Below are 22,067 nucleotides of genomic sequence, written 5' to 3' on the forward strand. Positions count from 1 at the left end.
AAAAATAAGTGAGATTCAAATTCTCACAAAGTGGATATACTTCAGTCCTGTTAGTTTGTAGTATATCAGCCAGCCACTTTCTGCCACTTACATTGTGTTGTTTTATGCACAGGGCCTGAGTTTTGGTTCAGTCTCCCCTAAAAAATGGGAGATTTAAATTCTCAACAAGTTTACAGTTAGGTCCATATATATTTGGACAGAGACAACATTTTTCTAATTTTGGCTATAGACATTACCACAATGAATTTTAAACAAAACAATTCAGATGCAGTTGAAGTTCAGACTTTCAGCTTTCATTTGAGGGTATCCACATTAAAATTGGATGAAAGGTTTAGGAGTTTCAACACCAGGAAGTCCGTGTTACTGTTCGGGTTCGGCCCCCCGAACACTGGATGTTTGTCGCGCTGTCATGTGCATAACAGCATGACAAACACTGTTTCTGATTAGTGCTTCAGTAAATCATTAGTGCCACTCAGACAGCCACGGTTCCCGCAACCCCCAGAAAATGCGCAACTATTAGTTGTGCCAATTCTGGCACTTTCCTTGGCTATTTACACTTACTCTGTAGCAGTGGCACGTGGGGTTCATATTTGTGAGGCTGATGTCACCTTTTATTGTCCGGTGACATCAAGCCCACGACTTAGTAATGGAGAGGCGTCTGTAAGACACTTATCTCTTACTAATCCTATAGTTGTATTGTAAATAAAGACACAGCAAGCATGAAATACGTATTTTAAAAAGAACAAGCACAGTTATACTCACCTATCGCCCATTCCATTGAATCCCTTGTCAACTGTAATAAACCAAAATTAAATAAATAACAATATTCCTCACCTGTCCGACAGTCTGTCCCACATTGTAATCCATGTCTGGGGATAAATAGTTTTGAAATTTGATGGCGCCAAGATGAGACTGTCCGTGCTGAGAATCACTAATGAATGAGAAGCTGTGAGCTCAGCATCAGTAAGCAGTGTAGACCTCATCGAGGTTAATGCATGGCACTGAGGGTGCGTTCCCAGCAGGGCCAATGAACTGCGGTGACATCCCTGTGGTGAGATCAATGCTACCACAGTGAGAAAGTCTTACCAGGCAGAGGCGAGTTCACAGGGATAATTTCACTGTGGCGAATTTGAAATTTGGTGAACTCACATATGTATGTAATCCATCTATTCTATCCTGTCGGCTCTTGCTGTGAATTCATAGTACGCGGCTGCTGAATTGACGGCTTTTCTTGTATCTATCTTTTATGTAATATATATAAGCTTAGTGTGTGTGTATATGTATGAAGCCATGCCCACTCCACATAGCCCGCCCACTCCTCATAGCCACACTCACTCCACATGCAAAGCCCCATCCGCACGGCCCACGTTGCTAGCACATATGGGTGGAGACACATTCACCTCAAAAGCCACCCTGCAAAGCTCACCGGCTGTGATGTCCCAGCCACTACGAGCTACAATCAGGGCCGCCACCTTCAGAGTATCAGTGCGCGGCAGGTACAGGCCAGATCTAGCTCTGTCGTGTCTAGAATGGTGTTGTTCCTGTGAGGCATGACATCAAAGGAAATAAATAAATTACACCGCTGTGCTCATAGCAGGAAGTTGCTGTGCATGTGTGAGGGGAAAATGAGAGGAGTGAGGGTAAGATGAGAAGAGTGAGGGTAAGAAGAGAAGAGTGAGGGTAAGATGAGAAGAGTGATCGGAACATGCCAGTTGTGGGGGGGGGGGGGGGAATGAGTAGAGTGATCAGAACATGACAGGTGTGAGGAGGGGGGGAAATGAGTAGAGTGATCGGAACATGACAGGTGTGAGGGGGGAAATTGAGTAGAGTAATGGGAACATGACAGGTGTGAGGGGGGAAATTGAGTAGAGTAATCGGAACATGACAGGTGTGAGGGGGGAAAATGAGTATAGTGATCGGAATATGAGAGAAGTGAGGTGCTGCTGCAGTATATAGGCTGTGTATAGAGAAGAGTGAGGCGCTGCAGGGTGGAGGCTGTGTATAAGGCCACATTCACACGTTCAATATTTGGTCAGTATTTTATCTCAGTATTTATGAGCCAAAACCATGAGTGGTACAAAAATACAGAAGTGGTGACGTGTTTCTAATATACTTTTCCTCTGACTGTTTTACTCCAAGTTTTAGCTTACAAATACTGAGGTAAAAATACTGACCAAATAACGTGTGAACAAGGTCTAAGGCTGTGTGCACAAGTTGCTGATTTTGATGCATTTCCCCAGCGTTTTTGGACCTGCCAAATTGCATCAAATTCACAGTGTAGTACAGTAACAATGATAGTCAATAGGAATTTGAGAATTGCTGTGCACATGCTGTGGAAAAATCCACACTGATTCGCTGTGGTTTTTTTCTGCAGCATGTCATTTCTTTGTGCGGAAATGCAACATTTCTCTCCCATAGACTATACATTGAGTATAGCAAATCCGCACATCAAAAAACACATGACAATCTGCAAGAAATCCGCAAGAAATCCGCATCAAATCTGCAAGCATACCCTAAGGGTATGTGCACACGATGCAGATTTGCCTGTAGAATTTTCTGCGCAGATTCTGCATCTCTTGGCAGAAAACGCAGGTAAAAATCTGCCCGGATTTTCATGCGGATTTGTATGCGTTTTTTTTAAGTTAAATAAAGATCTATTATTTAACAAAAAAAAAGAATTGTGATGTAATTTCTTGTCCAACCTCTTCATTTACATACTCCATTGAAGAATAATGTTTACACACACAGATAGATAGATAGATAGATCTATAGATAAATAGATCCATAGATAGATAGGTAGATAATACCAAGCCCGATGTTTAGTGATAAACATAATAAAATGTTACATAAAGAGTTAAATAAAGACACACACACACACACACACAAAATCTGCTTTAGGCTGGGGTTACACTTGCGAGAAACTCGCACAAGTCTCTCGCATCAATACCCGGTACTGCCACTGGGACTTGGACTGGAGCGTTCAGCTGCATAGAAATATATGCAGCCGCGCACTCCAGTCCCGAGTGCCGGCAGCAGTGACGGGTATTGAGGTGTGAGTTTCTCGCAAGTGTGACCCAGGCCTTAAACATAATATCTGTTTCATTTAAAACATTTTTTTAAATATTGCGTGAGCTCCCCGCAATTTTCTGTGCCAGAGAGAGAAAGCCAGTGACTGGGGCCAATGTTTATAGCCTAGGAAGGGGTTAATGCCCATGGATCTTCCCAGGCTATGAATATCAGCCCACAGCAGTAAAATTAGCCTTTACTGGCTATCAAAATAGGGGGACCCCCAAAAATTGTGGGGTCCCCCTATAATTAATAGCCAGAAAAGGCTATGCAGACAGCTGCGGGCTGATATTCATAGCCTAGGAAGGCGCCATGGATATTGGCTCCCCAGCTACAAGCACCAGTTCATAACCGCCCCAGAAATGGTGCATCTGTACGATGCACCAATTCTGGCACTTAGCCTCTCACTTCCCACTGCCCTGTAGCCGTGGCATATGGGGTAATAGGGGGTTAATGTCACCTTTGTATTGTAAGATGACATCAAGGTGGCTTAGTAATGGAGAGGTGTCAATAAGAGACCTACCCATTACTAATCATATAGCTCTTAATAGGTTAAATAAACACACAGCCAGAATAAAGTATTTTCCCATCTTTATTGTTACGCCTAATTCCTGTGATACCCTCTAGCTCCTGTAAAAAAAATAAAAAATAAAAAAATAAATAAACCAACACAAATACTCCCTGGTTTGATGTAGTCCATTTAATAATGACGGTCCCATGACGATCTCCACCAATGGAGCTGTCACGTCAGGAGATGTGACCGCTCTACAGGGCCTTCAGTGACACACTGACAGGAGACAACGGCTCCTGCAGTGTTATCACTGAGGGTTAAATGAGTTCATTCTCTCATGTTATGGCACTGCTGCGTGAGAATTTTCCCATGCAGCGGTGCCACAAGTGACAGTATGAACTCTGCTGAACTCACGGCGGTGGAGGGATACAGTGCAGAGGATTACCTCCTGTCATTGTATCATCGAAGCCCCTGGAGAGCGGTCACATGTGCTGATGTGACAGCTCTCCACGGGAGATCGTCGTGGGACACTCATTATTAAATGGATTACAACAGAACAGGGAGTATACTTTTGGTTTATGTGTGGTTGTTTTGTGCGTATATGTGTGTATGGGTTTTTTTTTTTTTTACACAGTAGCCGGATGATGAGACTAATGCTGTTCCATCATCTTGCTACCTGTCACTGTGGCAGGCATAGCCAGATGGGACTAGTAGTCCCATCGGGATGATGCCTGCCTACACACAGACACACGCAAGCTCCGCACACACACACACACACACACACACACACACACCCACAGCCACGCACACCCATGCACACAAACTCTTCCTCCTCCCTATCTGCAGTGTTTCTCGCACCTAACTCAGCAGCAAAACCGCAGATCTTTTTAAACCTACGGTTTTGCGGCGGATTTGACTGAATCAATGGAAGTAAATGGGTGCAGAAACGCTGCAGATCCGCAAAAAGAATTGACATGCAACGGAAATTAAAACGCTGTGAATCCGCACGTTTTTTTCTGCACCATGTACACATCAATTATCATTTTCTCATTGACTAACATTGGTTGTGCACTACACTGCGGATTTGATGCAATTCCCCGCGTCCAAAAACACTGCAGAAATGCATCAAAATCTGCAACCTGGGCACATTGTCTAAAGGAGAAAAGTGTGGTGTTACACTTTATTGCAATTAGTGTAATTTCTCTTGGGATCAAGTGTTTCCAATTGTATTTAGAAGAAGAGTGTGAGGTGCTGCTGGAGGAAGCGACAATAAAGCTGTGCTGCAGAAAAAATGCAAAATTTTTTAGTACCAACAAGATCAATCTTCAAATTTTAAGTCTCTTTCCAGGTATGTGCACAACCTACAAGTCAGTGGATACAGTAACTGACTCTGATCAAGCATTATTCTTTCCAATTGAGTTCCTCCACTACTTGGAACCACAAGAACTTCCTCCGCATAATAAACCCTTTCTTAAACCTGGAGCACCTATTCTGCTGTTGAGAAATTTAGATCCACCAAAGATGTGTAATGGAACAAGACTCTTGATTAAGAACCTGTTTACACAGGGCATGTTCATTTAAAGGGAACCTGTCACCCCGTTTTTTGAGATTGAGCTATAAATACTACCAAATACCAAAGTCGCCGTTTTCGCCTGTCAATCAGGCTGGTCAGGTCGGGAGGGCGTGGTGACATCGGTGGTTCTTCCTCAGCTTTACGTTGGTGGCGTAGTGGTGTAGTGGTGAAGACACAGCGCGCGATCTGCGCTGTAATCCCTTGCATCGGTGGGGGCGGCCATCTTCCTGGGGCCGCGCGTGCGCAGATCGAGTGCTCTGCTGCACGGGGCTTCAGGAAAATGGCCGCGGGATGCCGCGCGTGCGCATTAGAGATCGCGGCGGCCATTTTCCCAAAGCCGAGATGCAAACACTCATAAGCATCAAGAATAAAAAGGCTAGACTGGACTTTGCTAAAAAACATCTAAAAAAGCCAGCACAGTTCTGGAAGAACATTCTTTGGACAGATGAAACCAAGATCAACCTCTACCAGAATGATGGAAAGAGAAAAGTATGGCGAAGGCGTGGTACAGCTCATGATCCAAAGCATACCACATCATCTGTAAAACACGGCGGAGGCAGTGTGATGGCTTGGGCATGCATGGCTGCCAGTGGCACTGGGTCACTAGTGTTTATTGATGATGTGACACAGGACAGAAGCAGCCGAATGAATTCTGAGGTATTCAGAGACATACTGTGTGCTCAGATCCAGCCAAATGCAGCCAAACTGATTGGTCGTCGCTTCATACTAGAGATGGACAATGACCCAAAACATAAAGCTAAAGCAACCCAGGAGTTTATTAAAGCAAAGAAGTGGAATATTCTTGAATGGCCAAGTTAGTCACCTGATCTCAACCCAATTGAGCATGCATTTCACTTGTTAAAGGGACACTGTCACCTGAATTTGGAGGGAACAATCTTTAGCCATGGAGGCGGGGTTTTGGGGTTTTTGATACACCCTTTCCTTACCCGCTGGCTGCATGCTGGTTGCAATATTGGATTGAAGTTCATTCTCTGCACAAGATTGCCTTGTGCAGGCGTGTACTACGGAGGACAGAGAATGAACTTCAATCCAATATTGCAGCCAGCATGCAGCCAGCGGGTAAGGAAAGGGTGAATCAAAAACCCCAAAACCCCGCCTCTATGGCTAAAGATTGTTCCCTCCAAATTCAGGTGACAGTGTCCCTTTAAAGACTAAACTTCAGACAGAAAGGCCCACAAACAAACAGCAACTGAAAACCGCCACAGTGAAGGCCTGGCAGAGCATCAAAAAGGAGGAAACACAGTGTCTGGTGATGTCCTTGAGTTCAAGACTTCAGGCAGTCATTGCCAACAAAGGGTTTTCAACCAAGTACTGAATACTGAATATTTTATTTAAAATTATTTAAATCTGTCCAATTACTTTTGGTCCCTTTAAAAACAGGGTGGCACATGTTAAGGATCTGAAACACTTAAACCCTTCATCCAATTTTAATCTGGATACCCTCAAATGAAAGCTGAACGTCTGAACTTCAACTGCATATGATTTCTTTTGTTTAAAATTCATTGTGGTGATGTCTATAACCAAAATTAGAAAAATGTTGTCTGTACTATGTAGCTGGGCAATATACTATGTGGCTGGCCAATATACTACGTCAGTGGGCAATATACTACGTGGCTGCGCAAATACTACGTAGCTGGGCAATATACTACGTGGCTGGGCAATATACTACGTCACTGGGCAATATACTACATGGCTGGGCAATATACTACGTGGCTGGGCAATATACTACGTGGCTGGGCAATATACTACGTGGCTGCACAATATACTACGTGGCTGGGCAATATACTACGTCACTGGGCAATATACTACGTGGCTGCACAATATACTACGTGGCTGGGCAATATACCACGTGGCTGGGCAATATACTACGTGGACATGCATATTCTAGAATACCCGATGCGTTAGAGTTCCTCATGGCCCTCATCATTTCCACTAGCACACATTTTTAACCACTTCATGACCGGAGGAATTTTCGTTTTTGGATTTTTGCTCTTTGCTCCCCTTCTTCTTCCCAGAGTCATAACTTTTTATTTTTCAGTCAATATGGCCATATGAGAGCTTGCTTTCTGCAGGATGAGTTGTACTTTTGAACGACACCATTGGTTTTAATATATCGTGCACTGCAAAACAGGAAAAGAAATTCCAAGTGCGGTGAAATTGTAAAAAAGTGCAATTCCATAATTGTTTTTTGTTTTGCTTCTTTACTATGGTCACTAAATTAAAAAACTGACTTGCCTCTATGATTCTCCAGGTCATTACAAGTTCATAGACACCAAACATGTCTAGGTTCGTTTTTATCTAAGCAGTGAAATAAAATTCCAAAATTTGTAAAAAAAAAAAAAAAATTGTGCAATTTTCTCATACCTATAGCATCTCCATTTTTCATTATCTCGAGTTGGATGAGGGCTTATTCTTTTGATTTGATGTTATTGCATTTTAATACAATCTTGCGGCTACCAAAAAACATAATTCTGGCGCTTTCACTTTTTTTTTTTTTGGTTATGCTATTTAGCAATTGGGTTAATTTTTTTATATAGATTGGGCAATTACTGAATGCAGAGATTTTTTTATTGTTTTTTTTGAATGGGGTGAAAGGGAGGTGATTTGAACGTTATATTTTTAAAAACATTTTTTTTACTTTTGGCATGCTTCAATAGTCTCCATGGGAGACTAGAAGCTGTCATAACCCGATCGGTTCGGGCGATGATCAGATCGATCGAATCGAACGAATGGAAACAGAGGCACAGACGTCGCAGTGTACATTTGTTTATTGCTATTGAGTGGAACCTATTGGACCACTGTCCGAGGGGCTCCGAAGGGGGCATGACTGCGAGCCCCAGACACTCGTAGTATCACCCCTCAAACAGGGTCAGACTGGATTGCCCGTGGTATACCTCAGTTAGACCACAGCGGAAGAGATGACCCAGCGGAACAGGTGGACTGACAGGTGTTGCGGGTAGCGAAGCACTCGGCTGATGGCAGGCAGAAGTCAGGTGGCGGACTGGACCAGGTAAGACCCGGAGCAGGAAGTACTGGCAGCATCCTAGAAGACGTATGGAGGCACGACTGGCACACTGGGGAGACAAAAGGAATTAGCAGGATACTGGCAGGGTTCAGACACAAAGGCACAGGTAACCTGGGAATAGCAACAAGAAGCACTTGTTGCTCAGGCACCTCCTTAAGGGCAGAGGTGCCTGAAATAGTGCGAGACATTCAGTCATTGGCTGAAAGCTATTTTGAAAATGGAGGGCTGTCTCTTTAAGAGACCGGGAGTGTGCGCGCCCTTAGAGCCGTGCTCTGTGGCCTGTGGGGCATGTGCCGAGTCCAGGAAGCTGCAGTAGCAGACAACGCGGGACATGAGACGGGAGCCCCAGGGAACTAGCATCCCCACCGGGCACTGCGTAGAAGCGGCGGCCCTGATGCCACAAGTGAGGACCGGGGGTTAGAACAGGACAGAGGCGCTACAATTGCTCACTTGCTATGAGCGCTGACCACCCATGTGATGAGGCTACCAATGGGTGGGATTTAAGGTGTGCTAGCAGGAAGCATGTCTTAAATGCCGCTGGCAGAGTTTAACAGCCGCGGGTGGGCCACAATTCGACATGTGGCTGTTAGAGACACATGTCAGCTGTTCAAAACAGCTGACATGTGCCAGAAAGATGTGGGCTCAGCGCCGGAGCTCACATCAGACGGAGGGTGTCCGACATTGGCATATTATTAAGCCCGATGTTGGAAAGTGGTTAATTATATGTGAAGGATGATTGGAAGTCCCATGGAGGATTGAGTTGAACACCGTGCAAAAATCTGAGCTTTTCCTGATTCTGCCAATCTTCTCCATTTAGTGCTTTGTCATTCCGTTGCAGATATTCACATTTGTTGGTTTTGGAGCTCAATATGTAAAATTTCTGCTTGCTGTCCAACTAGTCATTCTTTTATAGTTTTCTCCGGCATTGTGCGCTTTCATCTCCTCCTCACAGATGCTGCCAATCACGGCTCTTTAGCTGATCTTGAACTCTCAGATGCTGCTGACCTGTGATTGTCAGCTTCTTCTTTTCCCCTCTTCTCTGTTGATGGTTCATTGCTGATAACGTCATGCTGATTAACCGCTGGCTCATCACTGCCTAACTGGGTAGAGTTTGCTGTCAATCAGCATAACATCATCAGTGATGACACCCCATTATCAATGCAGTCAAGTGGAGAAAGAGCTGCTCAGCTGATGGGGGTTCAAAGGAAGCTGCAGGAGTGTACTACCTTTAGCTGGCAAAGGTCAGTGCTAGGTAGAACAGGCAGGTAGTTAGCAACTGTAACATCTTAGCCCCAGTTGTGGTTGAATATACCTAGGCTGACCCCTCCTTCACTAACTATGAAAACTGAGTACCAAATTGCATAGAAGTATCAGACTCCAATCTCCAATCTGTAGCACTATCAGCTAACATATTTATCCAATTCATAGGCCATAGCAATTATTGCGCCTTGTCAGATTGTCTGATGATAAAGACAGGGAAATGAGCAAGCTCTTGTAATGATTCATTTTCACACAAAGTTCAATTATGTCGATTTTAATAATTTTATTTTCATTTTTATGCAAAGAACAAGGGCTGATACATGCAAGTCTTAATGAAGGGCTTGCTGGAGCACAATGTGCCACGTTCATTAAGAGGCATGCACCACACCATAGATGATACTCCAGTTATGGTCTGGCATAGGAAACCCTGGCACTTTTTGCAGAAGTGGACAGGTTATCGTAGCTACTCTCCATCCCACAATTACTTGTCTCTAACTCAGCCTATTTTGGTGGAGCTGCTTCAAAATAGTATGAAAGTGTGAGAAATCAAAACTTTTGTGCAACCCTGACCTGCGCAATAATTTTGCAACTTTTCAAAGTGCTTCATGACAGTGTTTTGGCAAAATAACTTGGATGAATTGCTCACTAAGGTTATATTCAACTAACTATCGCCAACGGGAGATGCAGCGAAACTGGACTGGATCTGCAATTGGTGTAGATAATTCATTAAAATTTTAGAACCGAAAGAGAACCTGTAAAGGTGACCAAGAATTATTAATATTATAGACAGAAATCAAGCAATATAATTATTATTTTTCATGGCAATAATTATGCACCTACTTGCTCTTTTGATCTATTTTGTAAAGGTAAGACTTTTAGAGAGGAAAAATATTTGTGGTTCAGATATTTGTGCTTGACTAAGGGTACCGTCACACTGAAACGACGCTGCAGTGATACGACAACGATGTCGATCGCTGCAGCATTGCTGTTTGGTCGCTGGAGAGCTGTCACACAGACAGCTCTCCAGCGACCAACGATCCCGAAGTCCCCTGGTAACCAGGGTAAACATCGGGTTACTAAGCGCAGGGCCGCGCTTAGTAACCCGATGTTTACCCTGGTTACCAGCGTAAACGTAAAAAAAACAAACACTACATACTTACCTTCCGTGTCTGTCCTCCGTCTCTGTGCTTTCCTCTGCACTGTCAGCGCCGGTCAGCCGTAAAGCAGAGCGGTGACGTCACTACATACTTACCTACAGCCGTCTGTCCTCCAGCGCTGTGCTCTGCACTCCTCCTGTACTGTCTGTGTGAGCACAGTGGCCGGAAAGCAGAGCGGTGACGTCACCGCTCTGCTTTCCGGCTGACCGACGCTCACAGCCAGAGCAGGAGGAGTGCAGAGCACAGCGCTGGAGGACAGACGGCTGTAGGTAAGTATGTAGTGTTTTTTTTTTTTCACTTTTAGGATGGTAACCAGGGTAAACATCGGGTTACTAAGCGCTGCCCTGCGCTTAGTTACCCGATGTTTACCCTGGTTACCAGTGAAGACATCGCTGAATCGGTGTCACACACGCCGATTCAGCGATGTCTGCGGGGAGTCCAGCGACCAAATAAAGTTCTGGACTTTCTTCCCCGACCAGCGACAGCACAGCAGGGGCCTGATCGCTGCTGCCTGTCACACTGGACGATATCGCTAGCGAGGACGCTGCAACGTCACGGATCGCTAGCGATATCGTCTAGTGTGACGGTACCTTTAGTGAGGAAACGATGTTGTTGGCCAAAATCTCACGATATGCAACCCCATCCATCCTTCCTTCAATAAGGTGCAGTCATCTTGTCCCCTTTGCAGAAAATTACCCCAAAAGTATGATGTTTCCCGCACTATGCTTCATGGTTGGGGCAGTGTTCTTGGGGTTGTACTCATCATTCTTCTTCCTCCAAACTTGGAGAATGAAGTTGATACCAAACAGTTCTATTTGGTCTCATCTGACCACATGACCTTCTACCATGCCTCCTTTGGATCCTCCAGATGGTCATTCATGGCGAATTTCAAAAGGACCTGAACATGTGATAGCGTGAGCAGGGGGACCTTGCATGACCTGCAGGATCCATGGCAGCGTAGTGTGTTACTAACGCTGCTGTTAGAGGCACATGTCAGCTGATCTGATCAGCTGTCATGTCAGAAAAAGGTGCAGGTTCAGTGCTGGAGCTTGCAACAAAGGAGAGGCGACCTATGATGCACCTATAAGTCACAAGTCGTAAAGGGGTTAAAATCAGATTACCTTTTCTTAGCACCACCGGTCACCATGAGTCACATGGGCCTATATTAATTGATCTTGAGTGTTATTGCATCCAACTAAAATTTCTTTTTGACATTATTGTCTGGTACATTGTAGCTTTCCCATTTGCATTTGATCTCTACAATTGTTATTAAATACATATTACTTTATTTGCTTGGTTACATAGTGTTATTCTATGATTACCTAAATTTGTAGTTAGGGAGAAGATTTTGGTCATTACATATGCCACTATGTTGTGACTCAGAGGTCTGTTACACACTAGGTTGCATTTTAAATTGATTTTAAGAGGTATTACTTTGGCCATTTAATTTTTTAATAAATACTTGTATATAATTTGAATTTTTGTACATGTACTGTGTAGCTGATGCCACCACATCTGATAATATAAAGAAAATGTGGACAACCTCGTTATCTCATTGAGCAGCCAGCAAAAGACAGTGTAATACAAAGGCTATAGAAGTCAAATAGTGAAAAATCTGAAACCGAATTACAAAAGCATTTTAGCCCCAAGTGCATGTTATATTATGTTGTATTTAGTCTTTAGTCAAAAAGTGTCAGCCACAATAAAGATACAGTACAGACCAAAAGTTTGGACACACCTTCTCATTTAAAGATTTTTCTGTATTTTCATGACTATGAAAATTGTACATTCACACTGAAGGCATCAAAACTATGAATTAACACATGTGGAATTATATACTTAACAAAAAAGTGTGAAACAACTGAAAATATGTCTTATATTCTAGGTTCTTCAAAGTACCCACCTTTTGCTTTGATGACTGCTTTGCACACTCTTGGCATTCTCTTGATGAGCTTCAAGAGGTTGTCACCGGGAATGGTGATTCCACCAGTGAAACACCGTCGCACCACACACAAACACACACTGTATATGCCGTATATATATATATATATATATATATATATACAGTGGGGCAAAAAAGTATTTAGTCAGTCAGCAATTGTGCAAGTTCCACCACTTAAAAAGATGAGAGGTGTCTGTAATTTACATCATAGGTAGACCTCAACTATGGGAGACAAACTGAGAAAAAAAATCCAGAAAATCACACTGACTGTTTTTTTAACATTTTTTTTGGCATATTATGGTGGAAAATAAGTATTTGGTCAGAAACAAACAATCAAGATTTCTGGCTCTCACAGACCTGTAACTTCTTCTTTAAGAGTCTCCTCTTTCCTCCACTCATTACCTGTAGTAATGGCACCTGTTTAAACTTGTTATCAGTATAAAAAGACACCTGTGCACACACTCAAACAGTCTGACTCCAAACTCCACTATGGTGAAGACCAAAGAGCTGTCAAAGGACACCAGAAACAAAATTGTAGCCCTGCACCAGGCTGGGAAGACTGAATCTGCAATGGCCAACCAGCTTGGAGTGAAGAAATCAACAGTGGGAGCAATAATTAGAAAATGGAAGACATACAAGACCACTGATAATCTCCCTCGATCTGGGGCTCCACGCAAAATCCCACCCCGTGGGGTCAGAATGATCACAAGAACGGTGAGCAAAAATCCCAGAACCACGCGGGGGGACCTAGTGAATGAACTGCAGAGAGCTGGGACCAATGTAACAAGGCCTACCATAAGTAACACACTACGCCACCATGGACTCAGATCCTGCAGTGCCAGACGTGTCCCACTGCTTAAGCCAGTACATGTCCGGGCCCATCTGAAGTTTGCTAGAGAGCATTTGGATGATCCAGAAGAGTTTTGGGAGAATGTCCTATGGTCTGATGAAACCAAACTGGAACTGTTTGGTAGAAACACAACTTGTCGTGTTTGGAGGAAAAAGAATACTGAGTTGCATCCATCAAACACCATACCCACTGTAAAGCATGGTGGTGGAAACATCATGCTTTGGGGCTGTTTCTCTGCAAAGGGGCCAGGACGACTGATCCGGGTACATGAAAGAATGAATGGGGCCATGTATCGTGAGATTTTGAGTTCAAACCTCCTTCCATCAGCAAGGGCATTGAAGATGAAACGTGGCTGGGTCTTTCAACATGACAATGATCCAAAGCACACCGCCAGGGCAATGAAGGAGTGGCTTCGTAAGAAGCATTTCAAGGTCCTGGAGTGGCCTAGCCAGTCTCCAGATCTCAACCCTATAGAAAACCTTTGGAGGGAGTTGAAAGTCTGTGTTGCCAAGCGAAAAGCCAAAAACATCACTGCTCTAGAGGAGATCTGCATGGAGGAATGGGCCAACATACCAACAACAGTGTGTGGCAACCTTGTGAAGACTTACAGAAAACGTTTGACCTCTGTCATTGCCAACAAAGGATATATTACAAAGTATTGAGATGAAATTTTTTTTCTGACCAAATACTTATTTTCCACCATAATATGCAAATAAAATGTTAAAAAAACAGACAATGTGATTTTCTGGATTTTTTTTTCTCAGTTTGTCTCCCATAGTTGAGGTCTACCTATGATGTAAATTACAGACGCCTCTCATCTTTTTAAGTGGTGGAACTTGCACTATTGCTGACAGACTAAATACTTTTTTGCCCCACTGTATATATATATATATACACACACACGCACATCTGGTAAAAATTAAGAGACCACTGCAATGTACATTTTTCTTAAAAAACCCCAGTGCTTCTCAAATAATGCAAAGAAAACAATTTCATAATCATTTAGAAACAACAATACTAATGTTTTAACTCAGGAAGTGTTCAGAAATCAATATTTTGTGGAATAACCATGATTTTTAATCACAGCTTTCATGCGTCTTGGCATGCTTTCCACCAGTCTTCTGACACAAAAATTTAAGCAGTTCTTCTTTGTTTGATGGCTTGTGACTATCCATCATCCTCTTGATTACATTCCAGAGTTCCAGAGGTTTTCAATGGGGTTCAGGTCTGGAGATTGATCCATTACAGGGTTTTGATTAGATGGTCTCTCAATTTTTGCCAGAGCTGTGTGTGTATATATATATATATATATATATATATATATATATATATGTATGTATATATATATATATATATATATATATATACAGGGCCGGCTCCAGGTTTTTGAGGGCCCCGGGCGAACGAGTCTCAGTGGGCCCCCCCAACCCCCCCCTTTAACACATAAAAGCTGCATTTTGCATGCGTTGTGCGTTGCGTCGCCGACGCAGCACCGCACAACGCAAATGTGAACGTAGCCTAATAAAGTCGCCGGGTCTGCAAAGGGTTAAGAAAGGGGGGGTGCCCCGGAATCCCCCTGAGATCACGTCACAGCGGCCCCAGAGCCCCAAAAACCATGTCCAGCACATTACACCCGGCCTGGGGGCAGTGCAGCACCCACATAATCACTGGCACTGCACGCAGCTTTCTGACCATCTTGCTCCTGAATGAGCTTTATTAATTTGAGGGCAGACCTGACCCACTGACCAGCCAGGCTCAGCAGCAGCCAGCCAGGCTGCATCCCATATAATTCCACTCCCCCGGTCCCCCCCCCTTTTCCCTGCAAAGTGCAGCGTTGGGAGTTGGGACAGACCCTCACCCCCCTCACCGAAGACGAGTCACTGACTCACACTCACTGCGTCGCCGGCCCCCTCGTTGTGGACAGCAGGAGAGGGTGCACCGTCCTCACTGCAGGCTGCAGCTGCTGCTCGTCTTCTCCTCCCGCTTGGCGCTGCCGGACCTGTCCTCTCCTCATGTCCTGGATGGTGGACGCTGGACCGGAGTGGGAAGGCTTCAGCGGCGCCAGCGAACGGTGCGGTCCGACTCCGAACGGCTCTCTCTCTGTCCTCTCCTTGCTCTAGGATGACGAGCCCGCCGACCGGATGTAACAGAATAGATGACCCAGCGACCCGGAAGTGTCTTCTGTATCCATGGTGAGGGCCGGCAGAGGTGAGTATTGCTGCTATTGCAGCTGCGCAGCGCCAGGCGCCAGCGAAATGGCCTCAGACATAGCTGACTGCGCCCCCTGCAGCCAAGGCGCTGCCGGGCGACGTGTGGATGTAGTGAATGACGCGCGCTGGCGGCTGACGTGTACTACCATAAATGGGCCCCCCCGTCTTGCCAGGGCCCCGGCATTTGCCCGGGTGCGCCGGGTGCTGACGCCGGCCCTGTATATATATATATATAATATTTTAATAAAAAACTGACTGCTTGGGGCCCCTGTGCAAGAAATGTGTCTGGGCCCCCCTCCTTTTATGGCAACAAAGTTGCATATATATATATATATATATATATATATATATATATATATATATATATATATTTATATATATATACATACAGTTTTGCTCCGAAGTTTACATACCCGGCATCAGGGCCAGACTGGGACTAAAATTCAGCCCTGGCATTTGAAGCTACACAGGCCCACTTGTCACATGGTGACTGTATAATATCTTTGTACACTTGTAGGCAGGGCTGGTTTTAGGCAAAGTGGGGCCCTATGCCTAGGCAAAGTTTAAAATGAGGCCCCAAATGCTAACATATTGCACATCACACAAAAGCATTTCGGTTGTATTTACAAGCGCTGAGTTCAGGCCGCTAAATGAGTTTGATCGACAATACTGAAGTTGTTCAATGCTTGTTTCCCGGCCTCTTTCCACCAGCTGAGGAATAATGATGGGACAAGACGATCACTAATAGATCACTAAAAGATCACTAACAGATCACCATACAGTATCATGTTATCAGCAGCACATCTACAGTTTACGCTGGCGATGTGCTGCTGAGAACAATGATTTTTGTTCCAGCAAAAACAATTTGAATATGCAGCATTTTACTTGTTTAGTAAAATACATCCCATAGTCCTTCATATATTATAATGTGCACCACATTCCTCCACATAGTATAATACACTCTCTATAGTCCTCCATATATTAAAATACACTGCTCAGTCCTATATTTAGCATAATACACTTCTCATAGTCCTCCATATAGCATAATACACTCCTCATAGTGCTCCATATAGTATAATGCACTGCCATAGTCATCCATGTAGTACAATTCACTTCCCATAGTATAATGCACCCCATAGTTCTTCATATAGTATAACGTATTCCCCATAGTCCTCGATACAGTATAATGCAGCCCACATATAGTATAATGCAGCCACCACCCTACAGAATATAATCTAGCCACACCAGAGTATAATGCAGCCACCCTATAGAATATAATACAGCCCACCTCCCCATAATATATAATTTAGCCCCCATAGAATATAATGCAGCCCCCATAGTATATAACACAGCCTACCCCATAGAATATAATATACCCCACAATAGTATATAACAGCCACATAGTATATAACACGGCCTCCCCCATAGAATATAATATACCCCCATAGTATATAGCACAACCCTCATAGCAGATAACACGGCCCATGGAGCAGTGTATAGCACAGCCCACGTAGCAGTATACAGCACAGTCCACGTAGCAGTATACAGCACAGCCCACACAGTAGTATACAGCACAGCCCACACAGTAGTATACAGCACTGCTCACACAGTAGTATACAGCACAACCCACACAGTAGTATACAGCACAGCCCACACAGTAGTATATAGCACAGCCCACATAGTAGAACACAGCAGAGCCCACACAGTAGTATATAGCACAGCCCACACAATAGTATACAGCACAGCTCACACAGTAGTATACAGCACTGCCCACATAGCAGTATACAGCAGAGCCCACACAGTAGTATACAGCACTGCCCACATAGTAGTATACAACAGAGCACACATAGTAGTATATAGCACAGCCCACACAGTAGCATATAGCACAGCCCACACAGTAGTATACAGCACAGCCCACACAGTAGTATACAGCACTGCCCACACAGTAGTATACAGCACTGCCCACATAGTAGTATACAGCAGAGCCCACATAGTAGTATACAGCAGAGCCCACATAGTAGTATTCAGCAGAGCCCACATAGTAGTATACAGCAGAGCCCACATAGTAGTATATAGCACAGCCCACATAGTAGTATACAGCAGAGCCCACACAGTAGTATACAGCACAGCCCACACAGTAGTATATAGCACAGCCCACACAGTAGTATACAGCACAGCCCACACAGTAGTATACAGCACTGCCCACACAGTAGTATACAGCACTGCCCACATAGTATATAGCACAGCTCACATAGTAGTATACAGCAGAGCCCACACAGTAGTATACAGCACTGCCCACACAGTAGTATACAGCACAGCCCACATAGTAGTATATAGCACAGCCCACATAGTAGTATACAGCAGAGCCCACACAGTAGTATACAGCACTGCCCACACAGTAGTATACAGCACTGCCCACATAGTAGTATACAGCACAGCCCACATAGTAGTATACAGCACAGCCCACACAGTAGTATACAGCACAGCCCACACAGTAGTATATAGCACAGCCCACATAGTAGTATACAGCACAGCCCACACAGTAGTATACAGCAGAGCCCACACAGTATTATACAGCACTGCCCATATAGTAGAATACAGCAGAGCCCACATAGTAGTATACAGCTCTCCACACACAGTAGTATACAGCACTGCCCACACAGTAGTATACAGCACTGCCCACACAGTAGTATACAGCACTGCCCACACAGTAGTATACAGCACTGCACACACAGTAGTATACAGCACTGCCCACACAGTAGTATACAGCACTGCCCACACAGTAGTATACAGCACTGCTCACACAGTAGTATACAGCACTGCTCACACAGTAGTATACAGCACTACCCACACAGTAGTATACAGCACTGCCCACACAGTAGTATACAGCACTGCCCACACAGTAGTATACAGCACAGCCCATGTCTCTCCTCCCTCCTAGAATGGCCCCACAGTCCAGTAAAAAAAAAACACAAGCTCCTCACCTTTCCTTGTGCCCGCGCCGCCTCCTGCTCCTGTGTCGGCGGCTTCCGCTGCACTGCCTGGGACACAGTGAGTGCACACGCACCCGCAGTGTCAGAGGCAGAGCTGGGAATGATGGGAGAGGGAGCATCAGGTGATGTTCTCTCCTCCATCATTGCATTCAACTGTACCGGCATCATAGATGCCAGTATAGTTGAATGTGGCGGCGCTGGGGAGGGAAGGGTGAGTTGGCATGCTGCGGCCCACTACTTTCACCGGCCCTTCTGGCATTTGCCAGAACTGCCCGATGGCCAGTCCAGCCCTGGCCGGCATAATGTTTGCTTTCCTTGGCCTTTTTTCAGAGAATATGAATGATAACACCAAAACTTTTTTTCTGCTCATGGTTATTGGTTGGGTGAAGCCATTTATTGTCAAAGTACTGTGTTTTCTCTCTTTAAATCATAATGACAGCACAAAACATCCAAATGACCCTGATCAAAAGTTCACATACCATTTCTTAATACCATGTATTGCCCCCTCTATCATCAATGATGGCTTGAAGTCTTTTGTGGTAGTTGTGGATGAGGTTCTTTATTTTCTCAGATGGTAAAGCTGCCCACTTTTCTTGGCAAAATGCCTCCAGTTCATGTAAATTTCTGGGCTTTCTAGCATGAACTGGCAAAGAACAAGAAAGAGATCATGCCCACATATATGGGAACACCTCAATGTATAAAAAAAATACAATACTTTATTGGTAGACATCAAAAAATATACATGAAAGACAAAACACAAGAAAAATTAATGGGGCAATGATAACCCACAAGAATATCCCCCAAAGCAATAAGTGCAGTATTGCTCCTAAAGTATAATCAATCTGAACCACAATATACGATCAATTAGTATACATAACTATATCAATATCTCAGTACCATATGGGCCCAGAAAAAAATATATCACTCTGGCGCAAAGCATGTTCCCAGTCCAGGGCACCAAAAGGAAAAAATCAATTGGACATGTGGCGAGTAAGAGAGAAGAGAAGAGGGGACTAGAAAAGAAATATATCACTCTGGCGCAAAGCATGTTCCCAGTCCAGGGCACCAAAAGGAAAAAATCAATTGGACATGTGGCGAGTAAGAGAGTGAGAGAAGAGGGGACTAGAAAAAAAAAGTCCAATCCTCAAACCAATATATCCTTATACCGACAGTCCAAAGCATGAACTGCATGCTTGAGATCTCCCCAGAGTGGCTCAATGATATTGAGGTCAGGAGACTGAGTTGGTTATTCCAGAACCTTCACTTTGTTCTGCTGTAGCCTTTGTAGCTCAAATATCTCCAAAACATCAGCAATCCACCTCCGTACTTTACAGTAGGAATGGTGTTCCTTTAATCATAGGCCTTGTTGACCTCTGTCCAAATGTAACATTTATGGTTGTGGATAAAAAGTTCAATTTTGGTTTCATCACTGCGAATTACTATGTTCCAGAATTTTGAGGCTTGTCACTGAGCTGTTTTGCGTATTGTAGGTGAGATACTTTGTGACATTTGCGCAGTGACTTCTTCTGGTGACTTGACCATGCAGCCCATTTTTCTTCAAGTGCCTCCTTATGGTGCATCTTGAAACCATCACACCGCGAGATTTTAGAGAGTCCCGAATCTGATGTTATTTGTAGATTTTTCTTTGCATCCCGAACAATTTTCCTGGCAGTTGTGGATGACATTTTTGTTGGTCCACCTGATCGTGGTTTCGTTTTTACAAAGCCCCTGATTTTTCATCTTTTAATAGAAGTTTGAACCCTGCTTACTGGCATTATCAATTCCTTGGATATCTTTTTGTATTCCTTTCCTATTTTATACAGTTCAACTACCTATTCCCATAGATCCGTTGACAATTCTTTTGCTATCCCCAAGACTCACAATCCAGAGTCCAGCCTGGCACCCACACTTATGGGTTGGTTGTGTGTCTCCTCTGTTTCACACCACCGTGCATGATCAACCCCTCCAATGTGGCTCCTATGACTCGTGGTCACGTGACACAATGACGCAGTGCAGTCACGTGATGTCGATGACGTGGTGCCATCTTCTGGCATCAGCACTTCCAGTTACACACACCATTTAGCCCCGGTTACCGGCCAGATACTCAGCGCCCTACACAGTGACACAGCTCGCACATCTATATATAATTGTCTAAGGGGTACTTCCGTCTGTCTGTCTTTCTGTCGGCAACTTCCGTCACGGAAATCCCGCGTCGCTGATTGGTCTCGCCAGCTGCCTGTCACGGCTGCCGCGACCAATCAGTGACGGGCACAGTCTGATTAGTCCCTCCCTACTCCCCTGCAGTCAGTGCCCGGCGCCCGCATACCCTCTCCACTCACCGCTCACACAGGGTTAATGCCAGCGGTAACAGGCCGCGGGTACCGCACTCCGTAACCGCTGCTATTAACCCTGTATGACCAAGTTTTTACTATTGATAGTGCCTATGCAACATCAATAGTAAAAAGATCTAATGTTAAAAATAATTTAAAAAAAAACAAAAAACCTGCTATGCTCACCTTCTGTAGTCTGACGATGTGCTCGCGGCTGCCGCCAGCTTCCGTTCCCAGAGATGCTTTGCAAAATTACCCAGAAGACTTAGCGGTCTCGCAAGACCGCTAAGTCATCTGGGTAATTTCGCAATGCATCCTGGGAACGGAAGATGGCGGCAGCCGCGCGCATAGGGACAGCTTCGCTGGATCCCGGCGGGTGAGTATAGAACTATTGTTTATTTTAATTATCTTTTTTTAACACGGATATGTGCCCACACTGCTATATACTATGTGGGCAGTGTTATATAGCGCTTGGGCTGCGTTATATACAGCGTGGCTGCTATATACTACGTGGCCAGTGTTATATACTACGTGGGCAGTGTTATATACCACGTGGGCAGTGTTATATACCACGTGGCTACTATATACTACGTGGCCAGTGTTAGATACTATGTGGGCTGTGTTATGTACTGCGTGGCCTGTGCTATATATTACGTGGCCACTGTTATATACTGCATGGCCTGTGTTATATACTGCGTCGCCTGTGTTATATACTACGTGGCTGCTATATACTGCGTGGGCTGTGTTATATACTATTTGGGCTGTGTTATATACTGTGTGGCCACTGTTATATATTGCATGGCCTGTATTAATGCATCTGGTATTCTACAATATGTATGTATGTATGTATGTATGTATATAGCAGCCACATAGTATATAGCACAGGCCACGTACTATTTGTCTGCTATATACTACATGGCTCCTATATACTATGTGGCCTGTGCTATATACTATGTGACTGCTATATATACATACATACATATTCTAGAATACCCGATGCGTTAGAATCAGGCCACCATCTAGTACCATATATTCTCACAAGCTATAATCCTCTGAGTGCCAAGTTTATTTGATACTGTCACAATCCAGAAACATCAGGGGCTGGATGAAAGATGCAAGAGTCTGTCTG

The sequence above is a fragment of the Ranitomeya imitator genome, chromosome 1 (genome assembly GCF_032444005.1).
Source record: "Ranitomeya imitator isolate aRanImi1 chromosome 1, aRanImi1.pri, whole genome shotgun sequence".
NCBI classification, from domain to species: domain Eukaryota; kingdom Metazoa; phylum Chordata; class Amphibia; order Anura; family Dendrobatidae; genus Ranitomeya; species Ranitomeya imitator.